General features: G+C 43.6%; 2 long non-coding RNA genes across 3 annotated transcripts in view; one reads left to right on the top strand and one right to left on the bottom strand.

Annotated features, from left to right (window-relative positions):
* The window catches only part of LOC139055967 (uncharacterized), a 94,116-nt gene that overhangs the window by 42,007 nt on the left and 28,003 nt on the right, over positions 1-24,106 (top strand). The window lies entirely within an intron of this gene.
* LOC139055964 (uncharacterized) lies at positions 4,136-23,506 on the bottom strand. 2 transcript variants are annotated; one of them, XR_011512049.1, is made up of 4 exons: positions 23,373-23,506; positions 18,547-18,617; positions 15,479-15,580; positions 4,136-8,519 (listed from the first exon to the last, which is right to left on the bottom strand). It is a non-coding gene; the product is annotated as an uncharacterized lncRNA (long non-coding RNA). The 2 variants fall into 2 exon arrangements; XR_011512050.1 differs by lacking the exon at positions 4,136-8,519 and adding an exon at positions 10,649-10,730.

Here is a 24,106-nt window from a genome sequence, read left to right as displayed (position 1 = left end):
TTGTGAATCGTGTATTCCGGGACGATGCACACTTGTGAGCTGGGAAAGCTTAGACGAAGGCGGGATCATTTCGGTAACTACAATGGCTTCCTTCGTGATTGCGCCGCTAACTCTGTGTTGTACTGTGAAATTCGGTTTTACAGTATTCGTTATCGCCAATGCTGAAGGTGTGTTCTGGAACGCTGTCGCTGTTTTTCTAACGTCAGTCACGTTTCCGGGTGTAGGAATAGTAGTGTTATTTGTAGAATCTGACGCTGTATTTTTTACCTCTCCTCTAGGCAGACTGGTTGGCGGAAGCAGTTTCGGCGTGGGCGGCCTGGTTTCGATAACTGCTCGGTCTTCTTTCGTGAGTGTTCCGATCTCTCTCTGTGAAACTCTCATGCGCGCTTCCACAGTTTGTTTTGAGAGCGACGTTGAACGCGTGTTTTGAAATACCTTTGCGATCCTGTTACTGCCAATTACATTTTCAAGGGAAAAATGAGCGTTATCAAGCCCAGTTTCTGAGGGCCTCTTTCGTACAGCTTCACTAATAACACTGGTCAGCAGAGAGCGTTTTGCTGAAGGAAGCAGAAATGCATTACCAGCCTTATCTTCCTTCGTTGGTATTCTAGTAAGGGTCAGCGGAGCTTTGAGGCTCGACACTGTCTGCTTTAAGGGCAATGGTGAAGGTGTGTTCTGGAATGGTCTCGCTGGCTTCCGACAGGCCGTAAAGGTTTTAGGGGTCGCAGAAGCATTACGACTAGCAGTTTCGGAGAATGTATTTGGAACAACTACTATAGGTGCAGTGGTCGCCTTAGAAAATTTTGGTGCAGGAGGGTGTCCCATGGTAACTTCATTTGCATTCTTTACTAATGGGCTCTTTCTTAGTTTGACTTTTATTCCCGGCTGCGCTGTTTTCCTTGAGTGCGATGCTGTAAGCTTGGTTTCAAATCCTGTCGCTGCCTTGCTACCGCTTGTAACATTTTGTAGTGCAGCAGGAGAATTATAAATCGCAAGTTCTGGACCTGCCGTCAAAATAAAATTAATAGGTGCACTGGTTCTCTGACTAAGCTTTCGTGAACTGGACATCATTGCGGTATCTGCTTTACCGTTCTTCATTACCCCAGTCGCGGTTTGGGGGGCTTTAAAGCTCGTTTTCACCATCTGCTTTGAGAGCGATGCTAAAGGCAAGTTTGCAATTTGTGACGCTGATTTTGTAGGCTCAGTCATATTTTCATTTATAACATGAGGGGAATTATCAAGCGCTAATTCTGAGGCTATGTTTGGTACAGCTATAATAGTCGAAGCGGTCGCCTTAGAAGATTTTGGTGTAGACGGCGCCGATTTAGCGACTACTTCACCTCCTTTCTTTATTACTGCGGTCATGTGCTGCGGGACTACTAAGCTGGAATTGACAGTTGGTAGAGAGAGTGATGACGAAGACCTGAGTAGCGCCTCGCCTTTTGGAAGGATCCTCAAGCCAGGTTGGAGAGTTTGCCTTGAGAGCAATGCTAATGGCATACTTGTAAGTGATGTAGCTGTCTTGACACTACTTGCAGCAATTTCTGGTTTAGAAGCATTACCAAACAGAGATCGTGAGGATCCATTTTGGTAAGTGTTATTAACAACACTGGTCTGCTGACTAAGTTTGGCGACAGGTGACAATATTTCCGGAACTATATTGCCATCTTTTGTGAGTATTCCATTCATTTTCTGTGGCAGTTTCAAGCCCCGTTGGAGCGCTTTTCTTGCGAACACTGCCGGGGACTTGAATATTCCTCTGTGTGCTGCAGAATCTTTTAGGCTCGGCTGCGCACTCCACTTGGAAAGCAACGCTAACGGCGTGTTCGCAAATGCTACCGTTGTCTTTTTACTTTGGGTGACATTTTCCGGCGTATAACGAGCAATATAATCCGGTGCTTCGGAAACTGGCTTTATAACATCTACATTAGACATGTTGGTCCCATCTGAAAGTGGTGGGAAAGACGCCAACAATGTAGAAACAACTTTCCCGACTTTCGTTAACTTTTCGAGTTCCACTGGGTGACTTGTCAAACCAGGTGTAATCGTATGCATTGAGACAACTGCTGTAGATGTGCTCTCAAATGCTGTTGCTCTCTTTTTACTACTGGTAACATTTTCAGGCTTAGGAGGAGCGCTATTTTTAGCATATTCTGAAGCTTTCTTCGGTAAAGCTACAATGCCTGTATTAGTCGGCTGAAAGTGTCTTAATTCAAGGGGCGCCAATTTGATGTATACATTTCTTTCCGACGGCTGGACGCTCGCATTCTGTTGTAATAGTTTTTTTGATAGAATGGCTGAATTCATTCTTTCAAACTCTTCCACAGCCATGTATCTGGGATTGGCATTTCCAGACAAGGGAGTTATATTAATAGTATGGCCAGAGGCTGGTTTCTGTGTAGATAGAGTGGGCATAGTGTCTGATAGAGATAGTTTTATGAATGGTAGAACCATTCTGGAATACACTTTGGCTTCTGTCGATGGAGCACCTTTGTTTGCCGGGAGAACCCTCCAGCTAGTTTGACTAGCTTGGTCAGAGGGCAATATTGTGAGCCTTGATGCAGCTGCAGCCTCGGTATTGACATTAGGATTGTCATTTAGGCTAGAGTTCACCGCATTCGGATGCTTCGATGGCTTGGACAACGTTGATGAAGGCTTAACAGGCAGCTGGGAAATTTTAAGCGTGGAGGCTTGGTAGAATAGATGATCACCGTGATCTTCTGTCGAAAGGGTTTGTTTTGGAGGAAGAACCAATGATGTCGGTGACAGAATTTGTTTTGGGAACGAATTTGTCACTCCTGAAGCAACGGTAGTGAATAAGCCCCGGCCAGGTTTAGCTCCATGCTTGGTGATAATAGTTACAGGTTTCAATGACTGCTCGAAGGGCTTGTGAGAGTTCGGTGTAGCAGAGAGATAAATTTCAGTTTCAGATGTCCTGTTCAATGATTGAGCTTTAACTTCTTTCATTGAGACATTCTTGTTTGAAGTGAAGGCTATGTTCATATTTACAGGTTCATCTGACTGCACTACGGGTGGTTGCGTTGAACGTACACATTTTTTCTCGCATTTCACATGTAATTCTGGATGCTTTGCAAGAGTAACTGCTAACTCGGGAACAGGTTCCGAGACCTTTGATGCATCCGCTCTAGTAAAGTCCGTAACATCTGTTCCAGACAATTTCGGTGGAATAAATGTCTCGCCTTCTCTCTTCAACAAAGCAGTTTCCCTCGTAGAAACATCTAAGTTACGTGGCCTAATTGTCTCTGATAACAGTTCTGACGGCCTGAAAAAGCTAGTCATGTTGTAGGTGTCTACACTGTTTTCTGACCACCTACGCGTTGGAACTACTTTCATTACTGACTTCATGAGTTCAGTCGGCATCTTTGGTGAAATCCGAGACCTGTCTGTTGTGTTTAATAATTTAGTGGATGGTCCTTTTACCTTGTTCGGAAGAGTTTTCTCCAGCAGAGGATATTCTGCATTTGTTGCCGTTGAGCCCCATGACGATAGCAACGAATTCGCGAATTTGGTTAACACCCTGCTACTTACAGGTGCATTTTCAGGCATAGCTGTCGCTTCTAGTATTAAGCCTGCCTTTGGGGCGTTTGACTTAATGGTTCGTTGGGGAAGCATGTTTGATGGAAAGCGTTAGTCATTCTCATCGGAAGAACTTGTCAGGAGCGATGGAAATTCGGCACCTGACTTTAAAGACTGCTTTGGGAACAATATTGATGAATTTGTTGGCTTGGAACTCTTTGCTTTTTCATTGATTGCTGTATATTTAGGTGCTAAAGGATCTATAAATGTAAAAAGTGGCATCGATGTTCCCAGTGTTGTCACTAGCGGAGACCTAGTGTTTTCCTTTGGACACATCAGCATTGTGAATTCTTTGTTTCTCTTGCCCGAAAGACGGGTCCCAGATAAGAGAGTTTCCGCAGTTGCAGATAATGATGTCTGTGGGAACGCTATAAAAGGAGTGGTGCTTGCGCCTGTCGAAAACTCTTTTTTTGATGTTGACTCGAACATACCATACATATCTTCTATAGGGGGAGAGTTTTTTGGATTGGTGACCTCCATTCCTAGAACAGCATCATGCTCATTCTGCGAACTTAGTAAGGTGGATGGTGTGGAATTATCACCTCGCACATGTGACTCAATTCTTTTTCTATGAAGGTCTTTAGGAGCCGAACTAAGGAACTGATCAGTATAAAAGCTTTGGTGGTGCGTTAATGCTACTGGCTTATTTTCTGCTTTTATGAAAATGTTTTCAAGCATGTGAGTTGGTGTGGATGGTGTGGATGGTGCCGATTGTGGATGCGTAGTCGGCCTCGGCTCAAAATTCGGGTAATAAGGTGCCGTTCCCTCAAGATTTGAATTTGGTGGGGTTATTCGGGTAGATAATTGTGAATCAGTTTCTACTACATGTGACTCGTTTAACCTGCCAGGAACAGCCTTAGGTTTTGAGCTGAAAGATGTGTCGGTGATAGAGATGTCGTTATGCATTGCCACGGCCGGTTCATTCCATGGTTTACTGAAAATATTTTTGGATGGTACGTTTGACATAATAGTGGGAGATCGCAGCAGAGTTGTCGCGTTCAGTCCAATATCGTTGAAATATTTCGCCCTTGGCTCAGCACTTTCACTTAGGGAAGTTAGCGCTGTAGATAATTTTAGAGTGTCATCCGGAAAATGTGATTCGTGCATGTTTCCAAGAAAGGCTTCAGCTTCGGACTTGAAGGTTACGTCAGTATCATAATTCTCCTGGCGCCTTCTTACTGCTGGTTCATTCTCTGGCCTTGTGAATTGTATGTTTGGCGATATCGTGGCCGATGGCGGAGGCGTGCCAGGTTTCACTCCGATATCCGACAGATAAGCCTCTGCTGGCTCATGCTTTTCACTTCGGGAAGTTAGTGCACTGGATAACTGAAAATTTGATTCCGGTACATGTGACTCGAGCATTTCACCAGGAAGAGCTTCAGGTTCTAAACTGAAAGACGCGTCAGTATTAAAGCTGTCATGGCGCGTTGTCATTCCTGGCTCATTCTGTGGTTTTGTGACATAATGATTTGTTCTATGAGTTGGTAAGCTCAGTGAAGTGATGGTCGATCGTGGGGGCGTATTAGATCTCAGTTTGATATCAGGTAAGTAGGGGCGTGATGGCTGATTGTATTCATTTGGAGAATATATTGCGCTAGACAACTTCGAATTAGTTTTTGATACATGTGAGTCTGGCAATTTCCTAGGAAAGGCTTTAAGTTGTGGGCTGAAGATTGATCCCATATTAAAGTTGCGGTGAGTCATTCTCACCGCAGGTTCATTCTGTTGTTTTGTGAAAATGTTTTTGTGTGCGTTAGCTGCTTTACTTGACCAAGTAGTGGCCGATGGCGGAGGCATGTCAGGTTTGACTCCGATATCCGACAGATAAGCCTCTGCTGGCTCACCCTTTTCACTTGGGGAAGTTAGTGCACTGGGTAACTGCAAATTGGATTCCGGTAGATGTGACTCGAGCATTTCACCAGGAAGAGCTTCAGGTTCTAAACTAAAGGAAGCGTCACTATTAAAGCTGTTTCTGCGCGTTGTCATTGCTGGTTTATTCTGTGGTTTTATGACATAATGATTTGTTGTATGAGTTGGTACGCTCAGTGAACTGATGGTCGATCGTGGGGGCGCATTAAATCTCAGTTGAATATCAGGTAAGTAAGGCCGTGATGGCTGATTATATTCATTTGGGGAATATAGTCTGCTAGGCAACGTCGAAATAGTTTTTGATACATATGAGTCTGGCAATTTTCTAGGAAAGACTTTAGTTTCCGGACTGAAGAATGATTCCAAGTTAAAGTTCCAGTGAGTCATTCTCACCGCTGGTTCACTCTGTAGTTTTGTGAAAATGTTTTTGTGTGCGTTAGCTGCTGTGCTTGACCAAGTCACGGCCGACGGCGGGGGCGTGTCAGGTTTCACTTCGATATCCGACGGAGAAGCCTCTGCTGGCTCACGCTTTTCAGTTGGGGAAGCTAGTGCACTCGATAACTCCAGATTGGATTCCGGTACATGTGGCTCGAGCATTTCACCAGGAAGGGCTTCAGCTTCTAAACTGAAGGATGCGCCAGTATTAAAACTGTCAGTAGGCGTTGTCAATGCTGGTTCATTCTGTGGTTTTATCACATAATGATTTGTTGTATGAGTCGGTACGCTCAGTGAATTGATGGTCGATCGTGGGGGCGCATTAGATCTCAGCTTAATATCAGGTAAGTAAGGCCGTGATTGCTGATTATGTTCATTTGGGGAATATATTGTGCTAGACAACTTTGAATTACTTTTTGATACGTGTGAGTTTGGCAATTCTTTAGGAAAGACTTTAGGTTCAGGACTGAAGAATGATTTAATATTAAAGTTGCTGTGGGGCATTCTCACCGTTGGTTCATTCTGTAGTTTCGTGAAAATGTTTTTGTTTGCGTTAGCTGCTGTGCTTGACCATGTCATGGCTGATGGCGGAGGCGTGTCAAGTTTCACTCCGATATCCGATAGATAAGCCTCTGCGGGCTCACGCTTTTCACTTCGGGAAGTTAGTGCACTGGATAACGTTAAATTGGATTTCTCTACATGTGACTCAAGCATATCACCAAGTAGGGAATTAGGCTTTAAGCTGAAGGATGCGTCAGTATTAAAGCTGTCATGGCGCCTTGTCATTGCTGGCTCATTCTCAGGTCTTGTATCATAATGATTTGTTGTACGAGTTGGTAAGCTCCGTGAAGTGATGGTCGATCGTGCGGGCGTATTAGATCTCAGTTCAATATCAGGTAAGTAAGGCCGCGATGGCTGATTGTATTCATTTGGAGAATATATTGCGCTAGACAACTTCGAATTAGTTTTTGATACATCTGACTTAGCCAATTTTCTAGGAAATAGTTTAGGTTTTGTACTAAAGAATGATTCCGCATTAAAGATGTGGTGGGGCATTCTCATTACTGGTTCGTTCTGCGGCTTTGTAAGACTGTTTTTGTATGTCTTAGTTGGTATGCTCGACGAACTAGTGGCCGATCGCGGGGGTGTATTAGAACCCAGTCCGATATCGGAGAAGTAAGACGACGATGGGCCATTACTGTCAATTGGCGAATTAGATTTTGATACATATGATTCTGGCAATTTGCTAGGAAAGACTTTAGACTCTGGATTGTGCAATGATTCACTATTCAAGGTGTAGTGGGGCATTCTATCTGCTGCTTCATTCTGCGATTTTCTGAAAAAGTTCTTGTGTGCATGAGCTGCCGCGTTTGACCAAGTGATGGACGATGGCAGAAAAGTTGTAGCTTCGAGACCAGTCGTATTGAGATAGGACTCTGTTGTCGCCCGCTTTTCATTTCGCGACGTTCTCCTATAGTATAACTTGGAATTACTTCCAGGCTCACCTGACTCTATTATTTCGTTCGGAAATGCTTTAAGCGCTGGACTGTAGGATACGTCACTGTTAAGGTTACATTGTCGTGTTCCCGTAGCGACTTCATTCTGTGGTGTCGTGACTTTGTTATTTGCTATGTTTCTCCAACTGGTGGCTGATGGCAGGGAAGTAGTAGTTCTTAGTTCGCTATTCGAAAGGTAACGTTGCGTACGCCGACGATAATCATTGTCTGTTGCACGAAATACAGGCTTTGGAGAGGATTCGAGAGGTGGTGGCTTGTAAACAGAAATAGTGTCCATGCTTTGCTTTCCGTTATTCGTGTCATCAGCGTTGTCTTTGGATAATTTTAGTAGGCTGTTCATAATACTGTATGCATTTTCACTCATTAAAGGGGAACTTGATCTGAATTTTGAGTGAGTTGAAGAAGAATGCCCCTTGTCAGCCGTGAAGTGAGACGATATATGGGGCTCGCTACTTGTTCCAAAATCATGTGCGCTCATTCTGGCATCTTTTGCGGCCCCTTCATCCAGATTGCTTCCAACGCCATCTGCGCCCATGTTTCTATCACTGAGTTTTCTTGGTGATGCGAAGGTTACAACTTTTGAGGCTTCTTCTTTGTTACCATCCCACCACGGTGTTTCACTGGTGCTTACTCTCTTTATGACTGATGGCATGGCTAATTTTGATTCAGGCCATGCATTTTCAAACTCGCTCTCTGTGTTTACTTTGTGTCTGGTGTCTGTATAGACTTCACGTTCGTTTTCAGATGATGCCACGGCTTTAAGTAAGGAACTGCTTGGTGTTTCAGGCATCTTCGGCATGCTCCAAGTCGCAGAAGGTTGTACAGCGTTGCCTCTTAAGAATTTCTCAGAATCTTTTCCAAAAGGATCATGCGTCCAGTCCTCATATACGCGCTCAGCATTGTGCACGGCAGTCCTCACATGGTTTATGCTATTCTTCAGCCTATTTTTGACGAATTTATCAAATGCGGTTGTCACTTCCGTTACTTTTTTCTTCAATGACTCACGCTGGCGATATTGTTCCTCGTTTACCAAAGGAAAGCGTTCTCTGAGAGCCTTCATATCCGCTCCTCCCTTGGTCTTGAACTTATGCCAGAACGAGCCTGCATATAAAATAAAGAATCAGAATAAATACTGCGGATTGCCACATTTACTTTTCAGGTTCATGTCCTATACATTGCAGCACGTTTAAAACACATCTTCGACAGTCCCTTTGGTCTGAGTGCTTCAATCCTAACGCAATGTTACAAGAAGTATAGAGAAACATGTGCGCAGGAAGCGCATAAACACGCAATGGTACAGATTACAATGCTTATAGCAGGCCATACGCACTTTAAACAAACGCAATTGATCACATATTTAGTGCAATGGAAAATTTTGCGCAAATGTTCAGTAAGCTACGACTGATTCATTTGGTTGCTAGGAATGGCAACTCCATCTGTTTTCTTATCGCATCACCGCCGTCGTTTTCATTACATCGATAAAATGGCGCAGTTTCGACCGAAAGATGAAGTATTCATTGCTATAGCAAATTAGTTGACAGCTAGACGAGGTAAGGATACTAGATTTATCGGCCGTATTGACTTGTAAACATTCGCTCGCTAAGTGAATTAACAAGCGTGCTGTCAGCGCACACAAACAAACATGAACACATCACACTGCATGAGCGAAGACACTCGCTGTCAAAGCGCTGGCGTGATCAAGAGCGGCTGCGAGCGAAGTGATCTTCACGCCTTCTATCGCCTCAACGCAGGAGCGGCTCGAACAGAGCGCGCACAAAGGTATGAGCCATCTGCAGATCGCTTTCAAGATACGGCCCACGCGACTGCACGCGGCCGCGCAAAGTACGCATTTGGTGGTGGAGTCGAAGCTGCACCCCTCCATCCTGCACTGCCATCCCGTTTTCCTCTATGAGATTGAGCCGAGATCTTCAGTTCCTCTTGCGCCCGGTCATGAAATGCGCCGTTGCTGCCAGAGCACAACAATGCGGCCACCATTCCCTCCCTTACCCCCCCCCCCCCCCCACGGGCCTTTCGCGCGACGGAAGGCGGCGCGTTTTGCTCTCCGCTTTCTCCTTCACGCGCGCCAAATAGATCCGCGGACGTCGACTTCCCTCGCGTGCTTTCACTCGCACATACAGCATACGAGGCGTGACGACGGTGTTATCACCCTCGCACTGTATACCGAACATAAAGGCGACGGGAAATACCTGCTTGGGGTGTCCATATAGTTGTCGGAATAAAATTTGAAAAAGGTCAGTTTTTCATATACTTACACTTTAGGTCTCTGCTGTGCGCTAATTTTCTTAATGGGATGCCTTTTTACCTAAGTGAGCATGTTGTGCTTCTGCCATCCGTAACATCAAAGATAGGTGACATGTGATAAATTATGTTATTCGATTGTGCACATAGCTATTTCCCCAGCGTGTCGAGTAACATTCCTAAATTATAGCGACATGGTCAAAGTTACTTCGCGAATATTCACACGGTACAGTATGTACAAAGGATATGGAAAAGAAAAGAGGAAAGAACTAATCTTTTATCAAGTAACTTCAGCGGATCTTTTTGAAAATGCAATAGTACATATTCTACATTTATTTACTTTGACAGCATTAATTGAGGCTCATGTTCTCTTTCTTTCTGGTCACTCTGTAAGGTTTGCCGTAAGAATGATGGTACAAGAAAGACAGTATTGATACCAAAGAGAAAGGTTTCAAAGGGAGTTGCGAAACTTCTTTGCGGGTCTTCTACAGTTGAACTGCGTGTTATTGAACACCGAAAATAATTTTTAAACGAAGTCGAGTGTCCCTGATTCGTTCGTGACCAGTGTATTCAGGTAGACTGGTGGTTACTTCACGTTTACGGTTCCACTGACGCTCGCAACGCTCGAATTCGGGACACTTTCAACGATCTATTCAGCCAATCTATTGCGTGAGCGAAGTCGGTCCCCGGAGTAGGGCTTCGCCCAGATGCGCCAAAGTGACGTGCAAAAATTTGCTACGCATCGCATGGTACTATTCCATGCATTCGTCTTGACATATTAGCACGTGCATTTCATACAGAGGTACTTGGATCTGCCTATCTGCTGCTTTTCCTGTTTGCCCATATGCCTCTGTGTCGCACCATTAGAGGTATAGACGACAATTATTCTCTTAGATATGTAAACATGATTTTTTCCCAACCTAAAGGTGGGCTCCGTTTCATGCGGAGAAGTTGATCAGAATCTCGCAATACCCGCTGATGGACGATCTCATAACCTTCAGAAGCTGCGTCGATGTAACATTTTCCGTGTACACATATTCTTGGTTTCGGCGCCTGCAAAATAACGTTCGGAATGTCGTGTACAATTTCAATTCGTTTGAACACTCATAGGCGTATTTCAAAATAGTTTCCACTATGGTTGTAAAGCTCTCACTTTGCCAAAAGTCTCCACAGTGTTTTCTTATGCGCTAATGAGCCGCGTATCTCGTACATAATTCGTTGGTTTCGTTTTTTTTTCGAAATGTTTGCTTATTTTAAAGTAATAAGCGGGATACACAGAACAATGCTGACAAGAAATATGGAGAAGTGTCATGCTTGTTGGGAAAAAAATATCTTTGTGCTAATCCCCATCCAGCACCGCATATTTCGTTAAGTGTGCATCGGTTACGACAAAAATCAGCAGTTACGCCTAAGACGCACAAGTTATTACCTGCTTTAAGAAAGCCTAAGTTTCACAACTACTCCATATTGATGTCCGCACTCCTTTGTACTATTCCGGAAACCTCATTTAACCGGCTTACGAATGTTAAAAGCTACCCGCCGTGGTGGCGTAGTGGCTTCGTCAGTGGGCTGCTAAGCCCGAGGGCGTAGGATCGAATTCCGGCCATGGCGGCCACATTTCGATGGGGGTAAAATCCAAAACCGCCCGTGTACCATGCGTTGGATGCACGTAAAAGAACCCCGGGTGGTAAAAAATTATTTCGGCGCCTTCCACAACGGCGTGCCTCATAATCATGTGGTTTCGACAGGTAAAACACCCGAATTCATTTAAATGCTAAGGTTATCGCTCATTCAGGGCAAGAGGTGCATTCCTGTATCGGAAGACTCCGGAATTCTATCGCAGGTTCTGTCAACTGTCTTTTGCCACCGAACCTTGTGTACTGAGGCTGTATGCGCAAAAAGTATTGTCTAGTACATTCCTGGAACGTGCGCGGACAACAGTGATTATGCTGGACCTTTCGACGAGTCATATCTAAAAGCCGACGCGCTTCACCAGCAGGTCAAATTTTGACGATCGCCGCCAGTATACGCCGCTTATCTCGTGTTTGAGTGTTAGTTGCCTGGTCGGCAGAAGTTCGCCCGATAAAGAGATTCCTGACTGTGCAGTTGCGCCGCTGTTTCATTCCCCAATTTCGCTACAATGGGACACATGCTGAAATTGCTTTTCCTGTGTACTGGAAATCCTCTGAAAGCCCGCCAAGCCATAGGCGTCAAAAACACGTCAACGTCGCCACAAACAAGCGATCTAACCGCAGCCTGCAACGATCACCGCTAAATACGGACTTGTACTCTAGACGACCAAGAATATAATGACCCAGCCAACGGAGTGAAATTGCGAAGTACCTATCCAGGGAGGCACTACCATTTCGCGTACCATCGTTTGAAGTTCACGAGGGTTGCAATGTGGGCCTGTTGGCAATGCATGCTTGTTTATCTGTTCACGTGGCTGTGACTCACGTTCGCTGAGTGTATAAGTACCACATGGTTTTTGATAATAAACATTGTTGTAAGTTAGCGCTGTGTATGTCCCTGTGTCTCTTGTTTGGTCCCGTCTTTTAATCGCGTTACCTAACACCCATTAAATATCGTTTGAAGACCCGGATTGCTAGCTGCAGACTTTGGAAAGGGTTTCAGCATTCCAAAACCGGTACTTGGAGGAATTGAATTGTATTCTGGGGCTTTACGTGCCAAAACCACGATTTCATTATGGGGAACGCCGTAGATGGGCGACCTCTGATAAATGTTTGGACCACCAGGGAACTGCACCATGTGTACTTTTCCTAGGAGGATCCAGAAAAGATTTGGTTCGGGAACCGCGAAGCCACTCTAACAACATGGGACCTGTTTCCAAGCAACTTCCTTGCAATTTCGTTATGAAATATGCTCAGGTAAAGTTCAAATGTTGGGTGTAAGTACGGATTTTGGTGCGACTCACGTATTCAAGTGCTCTGGAGCATTATAAATGTAGTTTCAAATGACGCTAATCTTAGATTTGAGAGAACAGTAAATCTCACCAAGTCTAAATTTTGAGTAAATGGCGGATTATTATAGGCAATGAGAATGTAAAGCTGAAAATGTGTGTCGACATATTATAGCCTTTGCGAAAGGAGTCTTAGAGAAATACTTCAAAGCAGCCTACTCTATTTATGAGGTGTCTCTCTGCATCAAGAGATAATTCTGCGTAACATTGGGTTCACATTTAAGGGTGGAAGAAGGGAAGAATGCTCATAGCATTGTTTGGCGAAACATACCTGTTATTTGCGTAACTACGAGTCTTTCAAATAACTGCCAAGATTTTGTTCTGTCGCTTTTTCCCATGCGCAACAATGCGCCTGTTCTAACCTCTCTGAACTAAACGGGTCAGTTTACTATATCCTATTTCGGAGAATAGGGGACAGAGTATGGACGATACGTGAAGAAAGTTGAAAGTTTGTGGGATAATTACGGCCTTTGCAGGAAATTACATATTCGAGCGCTCCAGAGGGTGCGTTGAGAAATATACAGAGTTTTGCGGAGGGGTGCAGAGTTCATAGCTTTATTGGAAGGGTTATAATAGTGGCCGAGATGAAATTTCGTGAAAGTGGTAGAAAGAGTATGAATGATGTGCATGCGGAGTTTAAAGTGTGTAGCAATTAGGTACGGTTTTTGCTAAAAAGTTCCGAAGCAAGTTCTCAAAAGTGTTATACGCAATAATGGTATCAAATTGGTGTCATATATCAGTTTACGCTTCGAACTGTGTTGTTAATTACGAGTAGCTGAAACTGCTAATGGAACTGCTGATGCAATGATGTGATGCAATACAAAAGAGCAGTTGTCAGTCAGCGTCCATTTCGTGTTTTTCTTGTACATTCTAGATCCATTGCGCACGTTCTAAAATTAATCATCTAGCTCAATGCTAAAACGGCAAGTGGAGTGACAAGGTAGGTTAACTTCGTGCGAATCAAACACCGAACTAAAGCAAACAAGGCACAGAACCAAAGAGTGCTTAAGTTATCTGATTCCTTTCGCGATGTATGATTTTGACGATGTTGTAATTTAATATATTTTTTCGCTCAGAAATACGAGTGCTAGTCATGAACCTAAAAAAGACGTGCTAGCATAAGTGCAACATATATCAGCCGAACTTTTTGTTGGGCTAGTTGGTGCATATTACTGAAGTACTATAGTGCCAAACAGACGACACAAGAAGAAGAGACACGGACAAGCGCTCGTCCGTGTCTCTTCTTCCTGTGTCGTCTGTCTGGCGCTATAGTACTTCAGTAATATATCAGCCTAATAGCCGTGTTGTGACGACGCTTACAGGCGTGTATAGTTGCTAATGAAATTCTTCCGAAATATTCATCGTTACCTCAGAAGTGGCAATCAGCATCACGTGAGTACATCTTTAAGAACCGCGTCAATTCCACAGTTCAAAATTTTTTTGACACCTCTGTCATTCACCAGTGTATGTATACTAGAATGTTACATATCATCACAGCACTTGGTTAATACCTTATATTTTGCTGCTTGGTGGGTTCCATATAAGTTATTTGACATGGCCATACTTGGTTTCCATCCAAATTTATCGGTTCAACATCTTTGAATAAATATGTTTCAGCATGCCCTCATGCAGTCTCCGTTTTTTTTTCGTGTATTCATCGCCGTTTCTTCCATCAATGTCTACTAAAGGCCCACCTTTGTTTTCGTACCTTTCTGCTGTTGATGCGATAATTTTTCATATTGTACACTCGTACACATTCAAACCATGCTTATGGTCAACTTTAACTTTTCAGATAATTTATGCTACACTAGCATTTCAGATTCATATACACATGCCCATGCATCACACATATCTCTTGAATGAACAATTAAGACGGCACACACACACACACACACACACACACACACACACACACACACACACACACACACACACACACACACACACACACACACACACACACACACACACACACACACACACACACACACACACACACACACACACACACACACGCGGGCGCGCGCCCACGCACACACTATCACAGGACAGTCACAGAACGCGCCACGCAAGAAACATTAGCACTTGGCGCGTGTATAATGCATGATAATGATAGCTCAGTAGCTATGACATTCCGTGGTTGAGGATCAAATTGCGGTTAAATTTCTCGTCCGTGGCTGTTGGATGTCGTTGGGCAAAAAATGGAGAAACGACCGCGTACATATATTTAGGTGCAGGGTGACGAGCCACAGGTGGCTGTAAGTATATGGTAGCTCTATACTGCAGCATATGTCGTAGCCACAGTGTTGTTTTGCGACATTAACTAAGACAGATTAATAAAGAAAACAATACTACAGAATAAAATTAGAAATAACAACCCAATGTTACGATATCGCATTTAGTCGTGGCTACTGAGCGGCGTTCGCTGCTAGATATTTATAGGAATTGTGACCCAGCCTTGTGATTGCAACAAAGGCACTCCAGGCTTCGGCGGTCATGCGAATCGCGTGTACGCCTTGGGAGCCTAATCATGGGAACATGAAATGTTGCTTAGTGGGTTTACTATGTGCTTAACTATACGCTACGAATATGTCACTAAATGACCAGTTCTACCGAGAATAAATTATTCTTTATTGTGACGTGCGTGCTTACGCACAAAAAGCACTAACGAAAGAGACAGCTTGCCTAGATAAAAATTATCCATTGTTTTTTTTCAGTCGTTGCCGTCAATTTCGAGCACGGAAACTTCGACACTAACGTTTCAGCCATTTCTCTGCACCGATCTTAAATCAAACTAAACGAAGATCAGCGTTAAACTTACCCAACACTTAGTGCCATCCAGTTCTCGACGTTGCAGCGTGTGTGTGCCTGCTCTCCCGGTAGAAATAGAGCATGGGTAGTAACAAGGTGTGAGTCTTGATGTCTGAAAGAGTGAAAAGGGTGTCGTATATTCACGGGCAAAGTCAGATAAGCAATAGTAATAACTAAGTAGAGTATGTGGTGTCACGTGACGATCCTATACAGCGCATACGAATGGACGCGCTTCTGAATTAAAGAGCAAATTGCGTGATTAACGCAACAATCTCAACGTAGCTTATATCCGGAAAACGTAATATTGTCTTGAAAACGCAATAAATGCCTTATGCATTTACTCGTCAAGGTGCGTCAATTCATGAAATAAAACAGGCGTCTTGATGTCACTTATATATGCACATATTCCTTCGATTAATGGAATGAGACAGTTAACGTTTACAAGTATTTGGAAACTATTATGGCCAGAAAGCTCTCTTGATGCATGAAAGTCGACTATATTTTCCGGTCTCAACGGCATACGCAGGAATTTTTCAAGTGAACCTTCCCGAAGAAAATTGCCATCCTACAGAAAAACTTGATCGCTCAAATCTGGAAGAGGCAGACACCATCTTAGACCTTTGTCAGTCCACACGTATTGTTTTTTTTTTCGGATCTATTCAATGTGGCGGAGCCACGCTTAAAACTGCCCAATTTCTTTCGTCACGCCTGAGCTACAAAAGACAAGAGAACATGGGCTTCAGCAAATCATTCCTGATGCTGTAAATTTTGTCCTCTATGCACTTCACTAACTTTTGCATAAAAATACCGTGTTAACGTAAAATGAAACACAATGTTAGTTTATACTGCTAAAACACTCTTTAAAGCCTCTATGTTCGTGCGTTTCGTAATGAGAAGTTTCTCACTAGAAGAGACAATGAAGACCAGCGAGCCACTGTTTGGATTTCGCACTCAAACCAAAATGCCTGTACGGTGGCGTGACGTCGCGGATCTCAAAGTATTTTCTCCTATGTGTGCCGTTGTGGTGGTGTAAATGTTTCCGAAGCTTGCAATGTTTTGTCTTTACCGAAAAGTATATTTACCCGAGAAGTGCACCCTCCGCGATAACCCATTGGCGATGGCGTGGCGTGGCTCAGCTCGAGGCCGCGAGTGGGTTTTCGCCTGGGCCTTCCGCATTTCAATAGGTGCGGAATGCGAAAGCGCTCGTGCACCGTGCCGTGCATTGGATGGGCCGCAAATATTCCAAGGTAGCGAAAATTAATTTGTAGCATTCGTGCTACAAAAAGCATAAAAATCAACATGGTGGTTTCTCCATAGAAAGTTCAGGCATTTAAATAATTTACCAATGCCTTCACGCGGGATTCATACGTGGAGACAAGATATATCGGTATCGGCGAGCGCGTGGTAAACAGCATTCTCGCACCCTCTGATGAAGCAAGAGCATGCTGTGGGGACACGTGACTGCACATGGCGGGTCTTCACATGTTCGTATGCCCACTTAGATGCCCACTTCTGGTCAGCCTGCTATAGGAATTAAGATGAGTGCAACAGATTGCGCTAGATCAAAGTATCGCGCGTTACCAACGCCACCTAGAGGGTAGAAGGCTTGTGAACTCTTATCCACGACGTCATCCTACTGCTACGACCGCCGTAGAATCTAATCGGGATGCTTCAAATGAAGCAGTAGTGAACTTGACGTCATCGCTTTCGTCACACCATTATTAGCAATGAACGAGGGGCCCGATTAACCGAGGGGCCCGATTCTTATTAGTCATATCGTAAGAAGTCAACAAACACTGACACCAAGGACAACATCGGGGAAATTACTTGTGCTTAATAAATGAAAAAAAAGGAACGAGTAATTATTCGAAATTAGAGTGGATGAAAAAACAACTTGCCGCAGGTGGGAACCGAACCCACAACCTTCGCATTTCGGGTGCGATGCTCTAGCAATTGAGCTCTCGCAGCACTGTGTCCCAATTCACTCTCTTGGGTATTTATGTGTCCAAGTAGAACCATGGGAGTGTTAGCCAGCGCCACCACTCACAGACCTTCGCGGCGGACGTGGAACGTCCTTTTTGCCGCAGGCGTCACGACAAAGTGATCTTTTTGGGTGAAGGCAACTGGTCAATAAACCCACAAATGCTACCTGAAGGCATCAATACTGCCAGATTCGAGACCCTCGTTATGTAATAAACGAGAAGAACGGGGGTTAACCGAGGGGCCCAATTTTTATTAGTCATGTCATAAGACAAACACCTTGTCAGTGTTTGTTGGCTTCTTATGATATGACCAATAAAAATCGGGCCCCTCGGTTAGCCCCCTGTGTTCTCGTTGTTGTGCTTTGCATGTCACCTGTTTTACAGCGAAGTTTCGACAATAAAGAGTTAGTTTTGTGATTCTATTTTCCAGGATTGTTTTCTTCATGGTCACTGCAATGTGACGTCTGGTGCAGGTGTTTTTGCTTTCATGCACCGGCCGCTTTGCCTACGACGTGCTTCTCTTTTTGGGACGCATGATCAGTAAATCAGGAGTCCGCCCTGATCCGCAGAAGACATCTGCCATCGCTAATTTCCACAAGTCCACCGACAAGAAAGGAGTGCGGAGATTTCTTGGCTTGTGTGCCAATAGCAGGCGCTTCGTCAAGGACTCTTCGCGCATCGCCGAGCCATTAACTTCTTTCACGAAATAAGATGCCGATTTCAAGTTGCAAGCATGTCTCTTGTTATACATGAGTCATTGAAGGTTCCAGAACTATTGCTGGTGTCCGCGTATCGTCCAGGAAGTACTACACAATTCGCGCCGCGCATACAATCAGATTACACAAGGTGCGGTGAGAACAGACATAGGATAGAACCATCGATAACATTCGAGCAACTTCTGATACATGCAGGCGCGTCCTGCGCTGAGCGATAGCGTTTAACCTTTGTTAGTCGGAGAAAAAGCAGTCACCTGAGAAAGATAAGCAAGTACACTTGTCAATATATGCTCATTTTGAAGTGGCATTTACTATATAAGTTGCCCGCTTATTGACAATGAAAGCTAAACAGGAACATCAAATAAGGCAAAGAATCTCACCAATATCTGAGGCCAAATGCGGTAGCAATGCTCCTTATGCGCTGGAAGTTGCGTTAGTGATGGGAACGCCACTAAATACCAGAGCAAGGGTGAAAAGAAAGTTGTGCTATAAGTATCGAGGAAAAAGAAGCTATACCGTGAAACAGAACACATACTGGAGACAGCATATCCTGCTAAAGTAACCTATAGCCTACATTTCTCTTTCTTTTCGTTTTACGGCAATGCAAAGCTTGCCAGTCAAAGTGCAGAAACCTGGAGTCACTGCGCTGAGAGCGGCGTGGAACATGGTCTAACAAATGTGTTTTAATCAGTAGCCTCAATAGGTGCATATGCAAACCTGCGCTTCAAAGAAACAGCAGTAAGACTGAGAAAGCGATTATGCGGCTGCGTTGATAAAACGAGAAAACATAGGCGATCCCAGATATCAAACACTCATTTTTCCAATTCGTGTCGAATGCCGTGGTGAATTTATCGGTAACGAGAGGTAGAAAGTAGTTCTCACAAACTTATGAGTTCTATTGTTATGGAATTCGCAATGAAAAAAATAAATATTTCCTAACATTACAAGGCCGAGCACAAGTTTGTGCTAGACGAATGGGTAACAATACGAAGTTACAGCTCGGCTCACTTCAAGCTACCCGCACGCAGCATTGCTGTGTGTGTAAGCGTACAGCCGGTCCTCGAACGTGCTCTGCCGCTAGCGGCTTGGGGCCTCTGAAGATTTACATGCTGTGCAGGAGCACTCCGAAAAGTGCCACCTCCTCTTCTCCCACGGCCTTATCCGACGTTGGCAGGTGCAGAAGAGGGCTCAGGCTGCCACTACAGGTGTTCCGGTTAAGGGTTAAGCTCTTTACGAAATTTCGCAATGAAAGAAGAAACACTCCCTAGATGTCCTTAGAGCACCAAATATACGCCCTAAAGTGCACTTTTCTTATAATACATTGAATACTTTCTAAAACTGTTCGGCAATTCGCTTTCACTTACAAGCATCGTCGATGGTTTCTCAAAGTTTTTTCTTATTTTGCTAGTTAGAGTCTTGTAGCAGTAATGCGTGCCAACCTTTCGATAAAGTTTATCTCTACAATAATAAATGCGCTTTCTTTGTATTTTTAATCATAGAGTTTATGTTCCATACCAACACAAGCTACGTTTATGGCGTTCGTAGTGCTTGCTCGTTTGGCATTGCGGACACACCTTTACTAAAGGAGCCTTGACTACGCGATCTGAATGTGTTTCGTGCATATTCGAGTGTGGTACAAAAGCAGTTATACAAATGGCCATACCACCCGCTGCTGTGGCACTTGTCCCCGCGGACACAGCGTCTCTTGGAAACGTGAACTTTTCTTGCATGGCAACACGCAATGAAAGCGAGCCATTGTGTAAAAATATAACTAGCGAATTTTTACACAAACGTTATGGAGATGAGCTACGCACACCGAGCCGATTATGTAGGGGCTCCACGTGACTGCATCAATATTTGATGGTGGAGTACCGTGGCCCGCAACTCTACGCCAAATGTAAAAAAAAATATTTGTGTTTATACTTGCAAAATGCTTCGCGATACTACCAATATACAGAGCATTCTCTTCATTTTCTTCGTAACCTGGCCACATATTGCTTCATTTGTTAGTCAGCCTTGCGAATCGCAAAGAATTTGCAAAATATTTTTCAAATATAGCACCAGGCAATCTAGTAAACCAGCTAGTCCAGTGAATACCTGATATTGTTTTTATTACCAGCTATTGAATGGCACCTCAACTGATGAAACGATGGTCGTCAGATATCTCACATATCTGAATATGGCTTCCAAGCTATTAAGCGGCCCGCAGTCGGTGCCCTATCTCGAAAAACTTCATTTTACTTACATTCATTGACATCAACCAACAAGTGAGCTAATCGAACATTGACGGTGAATTTTTACATAACGGGCTGCATTTTAGCGAGCACTAACTGCACTGCTCTTGGACGTTGATTTAGGTTACGGGCAGTACTTTTAGAATCTGTTACTTAAAGGTGCAGAGTGATTGCTAGCAGGATAATGTAGGCTATATTGAAATGCACTTGAATGACGAAGCTACCAACACGAATGAGTTTACTCAACACTATCTACGAGATTTGGAGCAGCCACCTGGTACAGGCAATCTTGTATGGGAAGTGTACAACTGAATGAATGGATAAAAAAAAGTCTGTATACAGGCATACTCTCCAGGTGAGACCTCAGTTGGCAGCGTGCAAAAAGTATATTTAAAAACATAGCTTCAAATTTATTGTTTCAGGCAATGCGATCGTATTTCCCACGAGCCAAAGCATATGCAAGGAGCATTTAAAAATTAGGTGCGCATAGGAAGTACAAAAAAAAAACGTCGCTGCGATTGCATATATTGACAGCAGAGAGCAAAAAAAAATATTCAGATCCTACAGTCTGGGAATCTGCATAAACGAAGCTTTTTCTGGTGTTTGCGAAAATTGCTGCTATTGTTTAGCGAGCATTTGCATACAGAGTGGACAACTACGCAGTCTGAAACATTTCTGTCTTAAACCCCTCACTCTACATAAATTTCGGGCCCTCGATCATGCGTATCCCGCACGATGACGATGGAATGACGCCGACGAAACGACTACCACGGTGTGATGACGACCCAATGATGAATGCAAGATAAGGTAAACGGACGACCACGAATGCAGGTGACGATGACATTAAAACAATGACATGATGACACTGCAATCAGTAACACAGAATATGACAACGGAACAATCCCGTATGAAGGACGACAACAGCATGATGATGTTGGACTCGCCACGACAGAATGAGGACCATGGACCGACTATGACTTCATCACGACGATCGTAAGAGGACGACAAAATCACGACAACGCCGTGACAATAATGACGTAATGCCTGTGGACTGCCTACAACTCAATGACGACAATTGAAGTACGAGGACGGCTTGATGACAACATTCCTACAATGTGATTATGACACTGGAGTGACAAAGATATGTCGACGGCAGCAACGATTACAAAGTTGGAATGACGACGACGGAGTGTGCACAATCGGATGATGACGCTGGAATGATTACGATGGTATGACGACAACGGTGTAATGACAATGAAGCGAACACGATGTCATATTGAATACTGCATGACAACGATGGTATGACGGGCACAGCATGAACACAACAGTACTGATGCCCGCACGAGGACAATAATATGACGAAGGTGGAAGGAAGATAATGTTAATAAGATAATAATGATAATAGGACAGCGTAAAAAATAAACCCATTCCTCTTGTAATACCCCCTGGGTGGTCTTTAAGCAAATGAAAATTAATGAGTGGATGATTTAGGTAATGACTGATGACGATGGACTCACAAGAATTGCGTGACGTCGAAAGCATGACTGGAATAGTATGACGACCCTGAAATCACGACGACAGAATGACGACGATAGAACGGCCACGACACTACAACAAGGAGCCTATGACGACGACTTAATGTGAACAATGTAATGCGAAGACAGTATGACCACGACAACGGGACAATTACGGCCTGATGATGACAGGATTACAACCCAGGGATAAGAGCAGAGAGAAAACAGAAAAAGTATGACGAAGACATGGCAGTGAAGAAACAATCAGAATGGCATGATGGCAAAGACGCAATGATGTTTGCTCTAAGTTTTGCACCAGCGAATTGTTCAAGACAGAGGCCGCAGCCGGTGGCCTTCAGCCTGCACCTAAAAGGAAGGCGGACAAGGCGAATCAAGCTTTGCTTTTAACATTGAGTTCACTGTATTGGAAGCGATGTGAATATTAGATTCAGAAAGTCGGGCTGCGTGATACTAGTATGAGATATGAACGCGCACATGGAAGATCTACAGAGATATAGTGATTATAAATTAAAATTAGAATCTGGGGTCTTACGTGCCAATATCAAATCAGAATATGAGGTAAGTAAAGTGGGGGCAAGCGCGTATCAATTTTTCTACCTAAACTTATTTAAGGTAAGGCTTAATGTAAGTACATGAGCGTTTTGCATTTTGCCCTCATAAAAGTGTGGCAACACAGATCGTGATGGAACCTACGGCCTTCGAGCTCCGCAGCGCAAGGCCGTAACGACTGCCCTAATGCGATGGGTACCGGTAGTAACGGTTCTTTCTAAAGATTGTAACAGTTCTACTGAATACAACGACCGAACACGTAAGAGGAACTCAACCATGTAGTTGACAACCAGGAGCACAAATGTCCTGAACTAAAAAAAAGGAAATTGTAAAGAAACAGTCATGCTTCGACTACACCATGGTCTCATCAATGGAGAATGAACATAGTTGAAGAAGGATAGCTTTGGTAACAATGATTAACGTATAAGTCTAAACCATGCAGAAAGCCACAGCAGCAGAACACACCGAATAATAAAAAAAATCGCAGAGCTGGTAAAAAAGCATGAAGAGGAGAACAAGATCACTACATACAGCGATCACGAATCACGAGGAGCTGGTGAATAACTTGCATGAGATCAGACAAACATATCTCGAAAGCTGTTCACAACAAGTATGCATAAGAACGCTTTTCTTTCATTAAAATTCTTAGCTGCAGACAGTTTGATAAAAAAAAAGAAAATGATGTCAGCATTGATTCTAACAATCGTAACTGTATACATAAAAGGTACGGAAGCATTGCGGGGAGTATGCCGGATAAAGTCTATCAAAGATAAAATCCATTCGTCCAATATGGCCTTAAATATCAGCAAATAGCGTACTGATTAGTGTTACATATTTGAGAATTGATGATTGAGATTAAAAAGCGACTAAGAATTAACATTTACTTACTTGCGATGGAAAATGAGATTATGATAAAATACGAGTACAACATGGAGCGTTTCTGGGGCAACTCCATCGTTTTATGTGTTCTATTGTCTATGAAAAGGGACAGACATGGACAAGAGCATATGTTTCTACGTTGCGCACATTTCTGCCATGTATGCATTGTGTAATGGCAGATGAATGTTCCTCGACAAGGAAAGACATGACCTCTCCTACAAGGCCGGATATTATTCGGACATTTCGCCTACATTGACGTCTGAGGCACTGAATGGTATTCACTAAAGTTTCAAAGAATTTTTTTTTACATCCACATATTCTTATGCACCATATAGTAGCATGTAACTTACTTTATATACGGTTAGAGGCCACGTAGAGTTAGCATGTAGGACTTAACGTTTTGGATACAGTGAATTCATTATTATTTGCATTTCATTGTATGAATATGGCTGCGTCCTCACTCAGCACGGCGCTTCAGTCAAAACAAAAGGGAGCAGACTTGCGCGACCTTGCGAATTCGCAGACCAACTTGCAGAGAAGCTGTTTCTTTCGAGCAGTTGCACTAAGCCGTCAAGCTGCCTTATAACATACCACACATTTCGAATTTTCCACTGCAATGGCTCATGCCCTGGACTATACTATGTGAAAATTTAAACTTCATGTTTCATTTCCTTATCTTAAGACACTGAGAATGCATGCAAATAACGTTACTAAATGCATTAATTAACGCACCTGCACACATT

This window comes from Dermacentor albipictus, chromosome 2, assembly GCF_038994185.2.
Source record: "Dermacentor albipictus isolate Rhodes 1998 colony chromosome 2, USDA_Dalb.pri_finalv2, whole genome shotgun sequence".
Classification (NCBI taxonomy): Eukaryota; Metazoa; Arthropoda; class Arachnida; order Ixodida; family Ixodidae; genus Dermacentor; species Dermacentor albipictus.
The sequence above is the reverse complement of the archived record's forward strand: the minus strand, read 5'-3'. Positions and strand labels throughout refer to the sequence as shown.